Genomic DNA, 16,863 nt, shown 5'->3' with positions numbered 1-16,863 from the left:
ATGCGAACTTAATTCCTTATTTTTCTTAAAATAAGGTATAACAATAAGGGATTTTAAAGAAAAGATATAAGAACGGGCCTTAATCTAAGTTTTCAAACCGATGCACACTGCAAATATGCATTTTCCCTGTGCACTCGAATATTGAAACCATTTATAAAAAATTAAGAAGATATTGAAAAAATAGTGGAATCGATCGAAAACGACTCGGCATATTTACCATGAGGAGCCATGGACCTAGGCTTTAATTTTGACTTGTACTTTTTTTGAGTAAACAATTATTAAAGTTAAAAAGACCAGTGCCGAATATCTTAAACGCTGTTAGTGCAAATGCTGTAACCGATGCCTACAAATATGCAATTATTAACCTTACAAGCAATTTTACCCCAATATTTGCAGCAATTCACAGGGTTAACACAATTTTAGCTCTATACGAACCTTTTCAGTTGTCAACACAAAAATCTCCACGATTGTTTAAGAATCGCAATGGAGAAAGTTATCATTCGTAAATTGGAAATGGTATTAAGTCCCGGGCCACACTAAGAGTAATTTCACTGAAATTTTGACATGAAAGTAAAAGAAAATGTAAATTAAAACGGTCTGTTTGTTTCATACGAATATTGCAACAAAGCAAAATTGCAGAACAAATGAAACCGTGTACACTAGTTTCTTGAAATTATGCATTTTTCCCAAAAAATGCAAAGTTTCATGTCAAAATTTCATTGAAATTACTTTAGTGTGGGCCGAGACAAAATATGCTTTCCGTTCCAACAAGTAATTCTTAAAATGCAGTACGAGTTACTAGAATAAATAATCAATTTTCTAACAAGTCCATTTTTTGTAGACATTTTGACCCTCTAATGATTCTGAATCACTTGAAAGTGAAGTTTTCAATATCGTTAATTTAATTCATATATAAGTGTATAGAATACTTTCAAGTTTAATGATATGAATTTCAATAGTAAAATAAAACTACTTTCGATTTTTTTAATTATTTGTTAAAAAAAATTTGGGGATTTTTTTGAGGAAATTCAATAAAATCTGGGGAATTTTGGGGAAAAGTTTTGGGCAAGTTGGGGAAAAGAGTCTAAAAAATACTGGCAACGCTGGCTGGGACACCAGTTTACTTGTTACAATTTTCTAGCAAAAGAGAATAAAAAGTACTTGCTCTCTGAGAAAGTTCTTACTGGGAAAGTAACCAGACAGTTGTTGTACAAGTTGCTAAACGCACTTTACACTTGTACATAAAACAGGTGGTTTAAGAATTTACGACCAAGCAAAAAAAAAAAAATAGAAGTTGCATGGCCCAATTACAGGACCCCCCAGCAAAATCAGATGATTTCGATTTGTGCTGTCACAATTCGCCCGCAGGGGCATTCCTAAAAAGGGATGACGGGTGTAACGACCCCGCGGACCCCACGTTACCGACCATGGGCGGTATAACCCTAATATACCTGTGAGAGCCAACCCAAATAGGTGGGGAATAGGGTCTCTAGGTATCTGCGCTGTTACGGCGGACAAGGCAGTAAGGATGGCAGCGGATGAGCCTATATAGGTCAACGGTGGCGCCCACAGACTTCCAAGAAGTGTACGCTCGTGCTTAGGCAAAAGGTTAATCCTGGGGAACCTTAATTGAGAGCAGCCCTCTCAACCAGGATAGGAGGCAGTGGTCCAATCACTCACTTCTCCGAATGCTAACTGATTAAACCGAACACGCAAAGAGAAAATATAAAAACCAATCCGAAAAACAGATCACCGAACTGGCGACGAAATAGGACTATCGAGTACGGAACATGGAACATAAGAAGCTTAAATGGGAAAGAAAACGAATTGGTTGATGAAATATTGGGAACAAATGTTAAATACCTAGCCATAACCGAAACAAAGAAGAAGGGGTGCGGCTGTGAAATATTAAAAGACGGTTTCATTCTATTATATTCTGGAGTTCCGAAGAAGGAAAGAGCCCGAGCTGGCGTAGGCTTCGTAATCCATAAGGAAATGGAAGACTCTATCTGCGAATGGAAATTCATAAATGAAAGAATAATGGCTTTAAAAGTTAAAGAGGACACTTCACATACAACATTAGTTGTTGCGTATGCACCAACAGAAGACGCATCTGCAGAAGAAAAAGATACATTTTTTTGACAATCTTCAAAACACTATTGACGACATTACTACAGATGTGATCCTAATGGGGGACTTCAACGGAAGAGTTGGAAGAAGCCCAGAAAATTATGAAAATGTTGTAGGGAAATACGGGGAGGAAGAAATAAACAACAACGGTACCCGATTGTTGCAATTCTGTATTGCCAATCAGCTAATAATTACAAACACAATGTTTCCTCATAAACACATTCATAGATACACGAGGGAGGAACCCGCACGACATGAAAAATCGGTTATAGACTATATAATTATTAGGAAAAACCAAGTACCTAGATGCCGGGACGCCAGAGTCAAAAGAGGTCCGGAAATAGGCAGCGACCACTTTCTGGTCGTTTTGCGCAGAGCAATAACAAAAACCCCGCGAAAAGCAACCAGACAGAGAAATCTGCGAACAAAGATTAAAATTTCAAAATTAAAATCCAGGGCGGTCCAAGAAGAATTTGCTCGAAAGGTAACAGAAAAGGCAAATGAACTTAGAACATCGGCTCTAAATGAAAATGTAGATATCTTATGGACTAATTTTAAAACCATAATGATAGAAGCAGCAAAAGAAGTATGCGGCGAAGCGAAGTGCGGAGGACGACACGTTAAAGCAACCAAATGGTGGAACGACACTATTAAATGCGAAGTTAGAGAAAAGAAAACAAGATGGAAACAATACCTCAACAACAGAACGCCATCAAACTACAACCATTACAAAGAACAACGAATAAGAGTCAAGGAAATTGTCCGCAAATCGAAATCTGAATCGTGGGAGGAATTCGGAAAATATATGGAAGAAAACTACAATCAGAACCAAAAACTGTTTTATAGAACTTTAAAAAGCCTCAGAAGATCAAAAGAGTGCCCCATTAAATTTATCCGAAGTAAAGAAGGAGAGCTACTGAGGGACGACCAAAAGATAATGGCACGGTGGAGAGAGTATTTCAACGAGCTACTAAATGGTGATAGCACACCCGTTACGGAACAAACACCAATAACTCAAGAAGATGAAGGTGTAACAAATATAACAACGCAAGAACTTAGTCAAGCTCTACAGAAAATGAAACTGGGGAAAGCAGCAGGCCACGATGGTATAGCCCCAGAACTGCTGAAATACATGGGTGCGACAGGCGAAGAAATGCTTCTCAAAGTGATAAATGTTGCATGGACGACGGCCACGATACCCAGCGACTGGCAGGTAGCCATAATCAACCCCATATTCAAAAAGGGCGATAACCAACTTTGTCAGAACCATCGAGGAATATCCCTTTTATCAGTTGCAGGAAAAATCTACTCTAGAATCCTAACAAACAGACTTAGGAGTGAAATCGAAGACGAACTCGAAGAAGAACAGTGCGGTTTCAGACCCAATCGAGGTACACAAGACCTGATATTCACAATGAGACAAATATCAGAAAAGACCATAGAGTACAATAAGGAAACACATTGTTGCTTTATCGATCTAGAAAAAGCCTTCGACTCGGTAAAATGGCAGGAAATATGGGATGTGCTGGACAAAAGAAATGTCTACGGTAATTTGATAAGAAGAATAAAAAGTTTTTATAAAATATGCCGAAATTACGTGAGAACGGGAAACTCTACCTCGGAAGAATTTCTGACGAACCAAGGTGTAAGACAAGGAGACATATTGAGCCCATATTTATTTATAATTCTAATGGACGACATTATAAAGACGTGTAAGGAGTCATTTCGAACATTGAATATGGGAAATTGGAAAATGCAACCTGTTAAAATATCAATGCTAGCTTATGCAGACGATGTGACTATATTAGCCAACAATCAAGAAAACCTACAACAAAATATAAACATTTTCGTAAACGAAATGACAAGACGGGGTCTACGCATTAATATCAAGAAAACGGAAACAATGGTCATCAGCCGAAATAAATGTGAACACCAACTGCACATCGGAACTGAACCCCTAAAACAAGTTAAACATTTTTGCTACCTTGGTGCAATACTAAGCGAAGACGGGAAAGCCGACAGAGATCTTAACCGTAGAATATCAGCAACAGCAAATCTCTACTATAGCCTCAACCGAAACTTCATCAGTAAGAGAGAAGTAACAAAAGGAACAAAACTAGCAGTTTTCAAATCAACTTACGTTCCAACACTTACGTATGGAAGTGAATCATGGGCACTCACAACCAAAAACCAGAACAGAATCCAAACATCAGAAATGAAGTACCTACGCCGCGTTGCAGGAAAAACCAGGAGAGATAGGGTTAGAAATGATACAATCAGATCTAACCCAGAAATCGAGCCCCTTAACGACAAAATCGAGAAAAACAATCTAAGATGGTTTGGCCATGTGACAAGAATGCCAGATACAAGATTACCAAAACGTGCTTTAGAAGCAAGACCCACTTGGGACAAGAAGTAGAGGAAGACGAAGGAAAACCTGGATGGACACAGTTAACAATATATTAACCAAACGTAATATAGAACCCACAACAGCCAAAGCTGCGGCTCAAGACAGAGTAAAATGGAGAAATCTTTGCAAAAACCTCTACACTGCAAGGTAAAAGAGGTCCGGAATAAGTAAGTAAGTAAGCTGTCACAATTCATATTTGTCATTTGAATTCGCTGCGAGGTATAGAAATATCAAACTGTACAGAAACAGGTAGATGTATCTCAAAAAAAAAAAAAAAAAAAAAAAAAACAAATAAAGTTAATGTTGTACACGTAAAATGTCAGCATTTGCAGTGTTTTGTATCAGAATTTCATTTACAATTGCTTATTTTAGCAGTTCAAGTTCGATCTGTTTGTCCCGGTCCACACTAGAGTGATTTCATTGAAAAATTGCATGAAATTATGCGTCTCTATATCGACTTCCATAGTAAAGTAAAATCATAAAATTGCTGTAGTGGGAAATTCGATTTAAGAACGCATCATTTCATGAAATTTTGTAATGAATTTCACGCTAGTGTGGACCGGGACTTTCTGACCTAAAAGCCAAACTAAACCAACAAAATTAGACAGTCCAAAGGTCATGATACAATGATACAAGGTAACCTCACGCTCAGAGCTCACAGAGTTGTATTCGCTTTGCCGTCCCTTCATTGACAAAATTGTTTTGACAAACTTTGTATGTATACGTTAAAATATACACACATATGTCAGGTTTATTTACATTTTAAATTCCACACCAATTTAAAAAAAATTTTAAATTAAAATTTTCAGACAGATGGGAGTCAATTTAGCGCTGTACGTCTACCTGGCTGGAGAATAACTCTCGAACGGATCAACCGATGTGGTCCAAATGTTGGTCCTCGAAATATTTTTCCAAGCATTGATCAATTTCACATTAGCTGCCGTGACATAAAGCAATTCACATAAAAGCTAAATCTGTATACCCTTCCACGATCGTCCGTCTATCTAGCTGGTGCGCAAGATAACTCTCGAACGGATCAACCTATTTGGTTCAAATTTTGGGAATCGTAAAATTTTGACATCGTTTAGGTTCGAAGATCGGCCCACATCTTCCGGTACCTCCCCAACAAAATCTCAAACATTTTCGCTAAAGTGGTGCACACGATAACTCGCGAACGGATCAACTAACAAAAATGGCATTTCCTTCGGGCCTAGATCAGGTATGGACTATATCCTTTCAATCTTTAGAGTACCTCCACACAAAATTGTTCCTTAAATGCAGTTTATTTGATATTGCACATCGTAATATTTCTTTCAAATATGTGCATGTCCTTGCTTACTGACATAATGACCAAAAGGTAAAAAAAATCTTACAAGGAAATGACTCCAAGATGGAATATGGCGTCTCGAAAATTTAATAGTTCGTAGCCACTGTAATTATGACTACAACATTATATTATTTTTTCCCCGGGAAAAACAACACGTCCCATTTTAATTTCGATAGATATCGCGCCCAGTACTTTCAGTTGGTAAACGTAGCTTTTGGACCAATACGTCAGAGAGCATGAACTTACACACGAAAAACATAATATCGCTCCACAAGGAACAGCATCGGTATAAATATCCAAAGGATCTCCGAACAGACCCTATCTAAACTGCACTTCAACAAAAAAGTTGAACTTGAATCCCGATATGGATAATTCTAGAAGTTAAACTCTTTCTGTTCAAAATATTATCCATAGTTTGGATCAAATTGTATGCTTTTTTCGTTCAAGAGATATATCGTGAACCATTTTCGTGACATTTTTTAACTTTTGGGTGAGGACCAATATTGTCCATCTTTGAACTTATACTAAGAATAGACTCCAAATTTTCTGTAACGGATTTCGTCCAATCATACATGGGGTCTAAAACCAATATTTCGATGGGCACGTAAAGACTGAGGGTATAAAAAGCGGAAGACTATGGCTAACTTCCGAAACATCAGTTGCTTTGTAAATCTCTTAGGCATCCTATTCCATAACGTCGCTGTTGTGCATTTGAGAGTAGATTTTGCAGACTACACATCTCAAATAAATAACACAACCTTGAAGTCGACGGAAGAGCATTCCCAGCGAAGTCAACCCCAATCACAACGATCCATATTACAAGGATAAACCTCTTACTCTTAAAACACCAAATAGTTACATATATATCTAAGGCCATGTTTATATTATAGCCTTTTGCAGGGTTAACCTTCTTAATGAGGATTTATTTGACGTATACGCAAAGAAATTGACATTTGAAACCAAGTGGGTTTGTTAAATCCGGTTATATATAAACGTACTATTATAATTGTAATTTTAATTTTCTATATAGTAGAAAAGTACAATAATTAATAAAAAATACGTTTTAAGCATTAATGGGAACCCATATTTTAATTACTATATTCCATCGGAACACAATTGTTCATTGGCTTCACTATCCGAAGAGGGTTCGTAACTAAACATTTCCTTGGGGGACAGAAATTAGCTCTTAGCAAAAATCCATTTCCTAATAGTGACTTGAATCTCTGAGGTTTTTGTATATTATTGAGATCGATTTGTGTTACGGATTGACCGTCGCCACTAAGTCCCGGTTCACACTAGCGTGAATTTCATTAAAAAATTTCATGAAATTAGGCGTTCTTAAATCGAATTCCCCACTACAGCAATTTTATGATTTTACTCTACTATGGATGTCGATCTAGAGACGCATAATTTCATGCAATTTTTTCAATGAAATCACTCTAATGTGGACCGCGACTAATTTTTCTTCTACATGTTCCGGGCGTTGACACACATAAGCTCTGTTCCTTTACGTGCAAGAATCTTCAAGTTTTACCACTTTTTACTCGAAAAGCGTTCCTTTACTTCAGACACCATACAATTCATATGGGAGCAGTTTACAACTTTTGCTACTTTTGCCGGTTTTACCACTTTCAAAAGTAAAGGAACAGACCAATATTTGCTGATTGGTCTGACTTGAATCTGTAAAAAAAGAAATTTTTGCATATTTACTGCATCCTTTTGTCAAACTATAAGAACTATGAAGCGATAACATACCTTTTTATTTCTTTTGTTCCTTCATCGTTGGAGAAATCTTTAGTTTCTCCACTTTCCCATGAGTCGTTTTCTGGTTTCTTATCTTTTATACGGAGACCACTGGCTTTGTCTAAAATCTGCAATGACAATACAAAGATATTAAAGTTTACTTCCGAGAAACAGAAAACACAATTTCGATCTGCTTCTACATAAATACACAGATATTTTAACAAGTTTTCACATTGACCGCGGTGTCCGTTTCATTTGCGCACACTGCTTACCATTTTTGTTGACAATTTTTCCCAAAATTACGAAAATATTCCAAAATATATTTTTTTCTGTTCCAACAATTTTTAAACACAAACGTAAACAAACAGTGTGTTGTTTTTGTTGTAAATGAAATACAATAACAACAACAACTTTCATATTGTTTCGATACAGTGTTGTATTTGGCAGCTCAAGGACGGTTTTTTCAAATGAGATTACCTTATTATTCTGCCATGTCCAAAGGTCAACAAAAACTACATTCGACAAATTTAAACACGGAAGGCACGCCGAAGAAACTCAATAAACAAATCAACATGAAGCTGTATAAGAATATTAAGCAAAAATACAACGAGAATACTAGAAATATCCTTAAACAGTATTCCAAAAGTAACAGGCTAGCAGCAAGGTTAAAAGCAACAGCAACATTTCTCATCAAATGCAAAGAAGCAGGTATCATACCCAATTGTATCACTAATACTACAATCAATATACGAAACTTATTTAAAACTAACAACTCAATACCATTACATACCAGGACAACAGTAGAAAAACTCATTTACAATTTTCACATGAAAGTTCTTAAACTCTTGATACAGGAAAAGCACAAACAATTTAACGTTACAAATGAGACGTTAAATAATTCCAAAACCGTACTCACTGATCACTTAGAAAGAGACGATCTAATCTCATTCTTTGAGTGTGAGAATAATATTCTCCAAACACAAGCTCTGAAACAAAAAACAACACATATCAAAAAGCTAAACACATTGAAACAACAACAACATCATAAACTAGGCATGCAACACAACAAAACTTGGTTCGTCAATACTACAACCACCAACATACCTACCAACGTTGATTGGCTGCTCTCACTTGGGCCCAAATGTTCACTACCATCAACAACGTCTACCTTTCCCTTATTTAAAGCTATAGCAGAGGGAGAGGACTGCATCCAAACATTGGAGAGCAGAGAATTGCAAGAAGATGCGAGAATAAGTTACATTACTCTTATTAACAACCATCTGAGAAATAAAACACTAGACCAAAGAGATCGGTTTATTTTGGAAACAGTTGGTCAAACAAGAAAATTTCTTAAAGAAAACAATCATATTTATATTCTCAATGCAGATAAGGGCGGTAAGACTGTAGCCATGTTAAAAACAGAATATGAAACCAAAATGCAACAAATTATAAATGACTTATGCACCTATAAGCGTCTGAGGAAAGATCCTACTAATGGTTTGCAGGACAAGTGCAATAAATTAGTCACAAAATTATTTGATTTAAAAATAATTAATGAAATAGAAAAAGGTCAATTGATCAGCAGAACTTCCATGCCTCCAAAGATTTACGGACTTCCTAAAATCCATAAGGAAGGAATCCCTTTGCGTCCTATATGTTCATTTGTCAATTCACCGACATATGCTCTATCCAAATATATAGGAACAATTTTGAAAGTATTAACAATTGGATCAAAATACAATATTAAAGACGCAATCGAGTTCAAATCCGAAATCAGTAACCAACACATTTACGACGAACACACAAATATTCCACAAAATCTGTTTTTAGAAATTTTAAGCTTGTGTATCAAGGAATCAAGATACTTTCATTACAATGACAAGTTTTACGAACAACTAAAAGGAATGCCAATGGGCTCGCCTATTTCTCCAATCATCGCGGACATAGTTATGGAGAAACTTCTTGACGAAACGATGGAAAAATTACCCATCAAACCAAAGACGTTAACAAAATATGTTGATGACATATTTTGTATAATTAAAAAAGACCAAATTGACCAAACTCTTGCAACTCTGAATGCGTTCCACAAACAAATACGGTTCACAATGGAGTGTAAAAACCAACAGTCAACTACCATACTTAGACTCAATAATTCATAGAAAAGGCAACAAGTTGCTACTGGATTGGTATCAAAAGCCAACATCTTCTGGTAGGCTTATTAATTACCATTCAAAACACCCCAGAAGAAGAGAAGAGTCCTAAACATCAGCGACCGAGTTTTCCATTCAAAAAACATAAAGAAGATACGACATATCTTAAATATGAACGATTTTCCATACAAAACGATCAATGAATTGATCAGACAGGCAACATTAATACCCCTGAGCAACAATGAACACAAAGAAGAGAAGATGTTTAAAAGGTTCACATATATACCAGGCTTTTCTGAAAGATTCTCAGGTTCAAATTTATACGACAAAGAACGCTACAAATTAGCAATGAAGAGCAACAATACCAATAACAGCTTCTTCAGTCGGACAAAATCTAAAACACACAACGAAGACAAATCGAATGTTATCTACAAAATAAAATGTAATGGTGACTCGTCAAACTCATGCCAAAAATTCAAGATTGAGTGGTCACAAATCGGACCAAAAAGTGAAAAACAAACCACTAGAACAAAAAACAGCTCTTGCGGCACACTGTGGTCAAACTGGACACACTCCAAACTTCAAGGATGTGGATGTTTTAGCACAAGAAAGCAACAGTAGACGTAGGTACATGTTAGAAATGTTGCACATAATTAATGTACCAATGGAACAACGTATGAATTATAAGATGGACACAGAACACTGTGCCCAAATATACAGAAACATTATTGGAAAACACAAAAATTTCAGTTCAGTTGGACATTAGTTGTGAAGTGCAGATGTTGTAACCGATAGCTAATTAAGTGAAATTGTAATAAATAATCATTCTTTGCTTATATATTGTTATAACATATATTATTTGTTTATTCTTTAAAAGAAAAATCCCTGATGATGAACGTCGAGGACGTTCGAAATATTGGATAATAAAGCAAACAAAATAAAAACAAAAACTCTTGTTTTTATTCCTGACCTAAAAGCCAAACTAAACCAACAAAATCATACAAATGTTCTAAAAACAAATTTAAAAATCATTGAATTTGATTGTTTTTAAAATTGTTTGGCATATTATACAAACAGCACACACACATACACAGATTAGCTGTGTCTGTTTACGTAATAATTAGTAATAATTATTACTAATGTTGCAGATTTTGACAGTTGTATAAAGGAAAAGTTGCTGAAAAAAATGTTTCCGCAACATTTAGCAAGTAAAAAGACATTCCTATATTGTTTTGACGTTTTAGGAACAGTCAAAAGAAAAAATTTAAATTGACAGAACCCAGCAAAAAATTTTGGAAGTTGTGCAATTGGAGTTATGATTTCACAACATCTTTCGATGTAGTCCAACAGAGTTATGAAAAATGCACTCCGTAAGACTAATGCCAGACTGTGAAACTGGCAGTGAAAATTTTCACATTTTGCAGGGGTTTTTAGATCGAATTACCCACTATATGCAATATAATAAAGTGACTTTAATATGGAACTCGACCTAAGAGCTCATAATTTCATGAAATTAATTTCACTGTCTGCAGGGGGTCTTTCATACATTTTATAAGCAGTCAATCAAATGTGATTGAATTTAATGGAACATTTTTTAATTTGTATTTAATAAATTTTTTTGTATTCTTGTTTTACACAAATGCATTTTTGTGTAAATGCATTTTATTCATTCTGGGATATTTCGCAATAGCTTGAATTTTTACTGCATCTTTGGATTGATTAAAAATAAAAACACAATCCGAAGAGTGCCTTTAAATTCAATCCAAAATACTACATAAAAGTTTGATTTGGATCGAAAACGGAGTGCATCCCAGCTGTGTACTTTGGTAGCAAAATGAAGTGTTTCCCAGCTGCGCGCTCTCTTTTAAAATTCATAAGTGAATTCATAGGAAAAGATGTACTCCAACGGCAAATGTACCGTACACTTGTAGTGATTCAACTGCATCCGCGGATGCAAACTTTTTGCTGGGAAAGCTTTAGCTAATCTTTCTTATTAAACCATGCTTTTTATTTACCTACCAGAAATGACACAACACTTTAATCAAACGCTGGATGTGTTTTCAGCTTCAGGATTTCACTACATATTTCGATGCAGTCCAACGAAGTTATGAAAAATTCACTCTGTATACATTTAGTGGTTGCCACCGTGGTGCAATGGTATGCACATCCGCCTTGCACACATAAGGTCGCGGGTTCGATATGAACTCCAATGGATTTCATAGACCGTGTTTAGACATTCAAATTGGAAAGAACATTTTTCTTCTCAATTTCTTTTAAAATTTCCTTGTTGTTTAGACACGGAAATCATGTTTGTGTCAATTTTATAATTTTTCTTATTCTTCTTCACACTCATTTTCTCATTGCGCATTTCAAAAACAAAGCCAAGGCAAAAGCTGTGTTCCAGAACTAAAAAGTTTTTACAATTTTTACGACTTTTACACATTTTACTCGAAAAAGCGTTCCCGTACACAAAAAAGTTGTAAAATGTTCACTTCTCTTTAAACAAAAATGGCGCTGAATGACGCTCTCTTTAAAAACTTTTTACACGACAAATTTGGGCGAGTAAAAAAATAGTAACATGGTTGCCGGCGTCTGATTGGCTGATACGCCGACTTTGACATTTGTTCCAGTTTTTTTGACGTATTTTCCATTTTTCCGTTCCCGAACTATTTCAGAAAACTTGTGTGTAAGAACAAATTTTTTGCAGTTCTCTCTTTTACGAGTTTTACCATTAAAAAGTACGGGAACGAAGCTAAGAGTGTATACATTTCGGAGAGTTTGTTATAAAATAAAAAAATAAAAACTGAAGTTGCGAACATTTTTGCTGTAATTCACGAGACGGAAATTGTTAATGGAGTGAAGTGCAGTTGGAGTCCATGTCGAAAGCTGAACTAGTGATGGGAAGTCAACATAAAAAACTTTAGTATGATGAAGCAAAATCAGATACGCTTGGATTAATTGGAGAACGGAGAAAGTAAACTCAAATGTGATTGAATTTAATGGAAACTTTTTTAATTTGTGTTTAATAAATTTCTTTGTATTCTTGTTTTACACAAATAATAAATGCATTTTATTTATTCTGAGATATTTCGCAATATCTTGTAAAATTCATAAGTGAATTCATAGGAAAAGATGTACTCCAACGGCGAATGTACTGTACACTTGTAGTGATTCAACTGCATCCGCGGATGCAAACTTTTTGCTGGGAATTAATTATGAAAGGAACCCTTGAATTGCATTTTAATTTTGATGTTTCCACTTATTGAATTGTTTTTGCTTAAAAAAAATAGTTTTTCCTCCGCTGTTGCTTGTTTCTCGACAGAGAAAATAAAAAGAAAGGGCAAAACCTATAGCTCTGCGTGTTGCGTGTGCGTTCAAAAATACAAAAACAAAATACATGTATTTCAAATTGAAAACAACAACAAATACATGAATTTTGTTTTTGTATTTTTGAACGCACACGCACCCTACATTCTGCTTAGTCGAATTCCACACTAGAGTGATTTCATTAAATAAATGTCATGTGATGAGTCAATGGTCAGACCGGCGCTGTTTCAACGACTTCAAGTTTTTAAACGAGGGGTCTGTCGTAAATATAAAATACGTAAATACAAATACTAGTATACTGTAAATTTCAATTAAAATCCACTTGTTTGTGAACTCTAAAGGCGAGAACACAATGGATTTTTGTTGCTTATTTTTTTCGCCTCGCTTCAAAGCGCACAAGTGAAATTGTACTGTTTTCAATAAGACAATTGTTGAACTTTTGAATTCTTCACCTGGGTTCATTTTTGACATTTCGTTTCGACATTCAACTTGATATAAACACGTGTTCAATCTGAAAAATAGAATTTGGCTGTAATCTTTGGGGGTTATCATGAATGAAATTTCCCCGTGAGTTTTGTCTTTCCGCCGTTGCAACTTAAGGGAGAAAGTGAAAAAATTAACGGGGAATTGTCGTTCATGATAACCCAATTTATGTTCGGTCCCAGCAAAAAAAATTGGAAGTTGTGCAATTGGAGTTATGATTTCACAACATCTTTCGATGTAGTCCAACAGAGTTATGAAAAATGCACACCGTCCGATACATTTTATAAGCAGTTGTTTTAGAGATCCCTACAAAACAAAAACAGTTGGTTGATCCCTACCCGTCGCTACCGACATAATTTCTTCAAAAGAGAAACAAGTGTGAATATATTTCGAAGAATCTGTTATAAAATAAAAAATACAAACTAAAGTTGCGAACATTTTTGTGGTAATTTACGAGACGGAAATTTTTAATAGAGTTGAGTTGGAGTCGAAAGCTGAACTAGTCATGGGAAGGCAACATAAAAAAAACCTTTAGAATGACGAAGCCAAATCAGTTGCGGAGAAAGTAAACTCAGATGTGATTGAATTTAATGGAAACTTTTTAATTTGTGTTTATATAATAAAGTACTTTGTATTATTATTTTACATAAATATTAAATGCATTTTATTTATTTATTCTGGAATATTTCGCAATGGCTTGCATTTTATTGCATCTTTAGACTGACTAAAAATGCAATCCGAAGAGTGTCTTTAAATTCAATCCAAAACACTACATCAAAAGCTGTGATTTGGATCGAAAATGGAGTGCATTCCAGCTGTGTGCAAAATGGAGAGGATCCTAGCTGCGCGCTCCCTTGGTCGATGGTCAGACTAGCAAGATTTCTTGAAACCAATTTCGTTAAAATTTCTTTTCAAGTTTCGTTAGTGTCCACACACGTTAACGTGAAATTTCAGATTTTTTCGTGTCCTCTTTATTTTACCATTCGCGTTTGTTGTGTTTCTCATACCAATAAAAACAAAACAAACATAAATAAACTAAAAACAGCACAAAATAATTAACATTTATAATTAAATTAATATTAATACATAGTTAAATTTTCACTATTTCATTAATTTAATGTTTTTATTAAATCTTTTTATGCTTGCTTTGTTCTTAACGTTTGCTTGAGAAAATAAAAATGAAAGAAAATGGAAGAAAAAATCTTGCAACGAACAACAAGAAGAGGCAACACAACAAACACAGAAAACCATATACATGGGTTTCACTACTTCATACCCCTCGCCTATAAACTTGACGTCGCCATGTTGAAATCGTGCTAGTCTGACCATCGACTTGTAAAATTTATAAGTCCACACTAAGAGTAATTTCACTGAAATTTTGACATGAAAGTAAAAGAAAATGTAAAATAAAACGGTCTGTTTGTTTCATACGAATATTGCAACAAAGCGAAATTGCAGAACACATGAAACTTTGTACACTAGTGTCTTGAAATTATGCGTTTTTCCCAATAAATGCAAAGTTTCATGTCAAAATTTCATTGAAATTACCCTAGTGTGAACCGGGACTAAGTGAATTCATACCCAGCAAAAAGTTTGCATCCGCGGATGCAGTTGAATCACTACAAGTGTACGGTACATTTGCCGTTGGAGTACATCTTTTCCTATGAATTCACTTATGAATTTTACAAGAGAGCGCGCAGCTAGGATGCACTCCATTTTGCTTCCACAGCACTCCATTTTCGATCCAAATCACAGCTTTTGATGTAGTGTTTTGGATTGAATTTAAAGGCACTCTTCGGATTACATTTTCAATCAGTCCAATGATACAATTAAAATGCAAGCCATTGCAAAATATCCCGAAATAAAACGCATTTGTTATTTGTGTAAAACAAGAACACAAAGAACATTATTATACAAATTAGAAAAAAACAAATTAGAAAAAACACAAATTAGAAAAAAGTTTCCATTAAATGCAATCACATTTGAGCTTACTTCCTCCGTTCCCGATTTAATCCAAGCGCATCTGATTTTCTTTCATCATCCTAAAGTTGTTTTATGTTGCCTTCCCATCACTAGTACAGCTTTCGACATGGACTCCAACTCCACTCCATTTAAAATTTCCGTCTCGTGAATTACAGCAAAAATGTTCGCAACTTAGTTGTTATTTCTCTATTTTATAACAAATTCTTTAAAATGTATACACTCTTGTTTATCTTTTGAAGAAATGTGTAGGGATCAACCAACTGTTTTTTTCTGTATGGATCTCTACAGCAACTGCTTATATATGTATCGAACGGAGTGCATTTTTCATAACTCTGTTGGACTACATCGAAAGATGTTGTGAAATCATAACTCCAATTGCACAACTTCCAAAATTTTTTGCTGGGATACGTCAAATGAAAAATTCATATGTCCCTGTTTATACAGAGAAAGTTGATGGGAAAGAAAATTGAGTTTATGGGCGAGGGAGTAGAGAGGAATAAGAGGGGGTACACACTCTTCTGTACTGGCAAATTCTGTTTTGTTTCGTTTTTCTTCGTATGTCCCGGTCCACACTAGCGTGAATTTCATTAAGAAATTTCATGAAATTAGGTATTCTTAAATCGAATTCCCCACTACTGCAATTTTATGATTTTACTCTACTGTGGAAGTCGATCTAGAGACGCGTAATTTCATGAAATTTTTTCAATGAAATCACTCTAGTGTGAACCGGGACTATACAACCTGAAGTTGGCTGCAGATTTGTTTTTGCATTTTCTTTGGGCGAAACCTATAGCTCTGCGTGTTGCGTGTGCGTTCAAAAATACAAAAACAAAATACATGTATTTGTTGTTGTTTTCAATTTGAAATACATGTAAGTTAAGGACTCTCGTCCTTGTAAATTAAAAAAATAAAAAACACACCGTCAACAGACGGTAATAATTGACACTAAAAGATATTTTCTGATTTTACACTAGTTTATTTCAATTAAAATTATTTAACACTATTTCACTAATTTAAGTAGATTATGTTTAAATGGAACACTATCACGATTCACTCCCGAACTCCAACTGAATTCTGCCTTGTGCTGTTCTTGGCTTCAAGCCTCCAGTTGTTGGCAGCGATGCCGTAATTATGCTGCCAAATATGTTTCCCATAAATGCAATATGTTGACGGTGCGACTCGTGTTGAGGTTGAGTGTCTGTGGGAAGGTATCATATTCTAAATTCGCAATATATTGAAAGTGCTGAATGCAGGTTCAGTGTCCATGAGAACATATCGTATTGCAGTTTCACAATATATGGTAAATGCTG

General features: G+C 35.2%; 1 protein-coding gene across 1 annotated transcript in view; it reads left to right on the top strand.

Annotated features, from left to right (window-relative positions):
• The first annotated feature begins 1,374 nt into the window (after positions 1–1,374).
• The window catches only part of LOC141389846 (uncharacterized), a 113,164-nt gene continuing 97,675 nt past the window's right edge, over positions 1,375–16,863 (top strand). Inside the window, exon 1 of the mRNA XM_073962018.1 lies at positions 1,375–4,711. The gene's annotated coding sequence lies outside the window, so the exon portion shown is untranslated. The remainder of the gene's footprint in view (positions 4,712–16,863) is intronic.

Source organism: Musca autumnalis, unplaced genomic scaffold, assembly GCF_047663935.1.
Source record: "Musca autumnalis isolate F117 unplaced genomic scaffold, ASM4766393v1 scaffold_1, whole genome shotgun sequence".
NCBI classification, from domain to species: domain Eukaryota; kingdom Metazoa; phylum Arthropoda; class Insecta; order Diptera; family Muscidae; genus Musca; species Musca autumnalis.
Note: the sequence above shows the minus strand (reverse complement) of the source record. Positions and strands in the feature narration are given on the sequence as shown.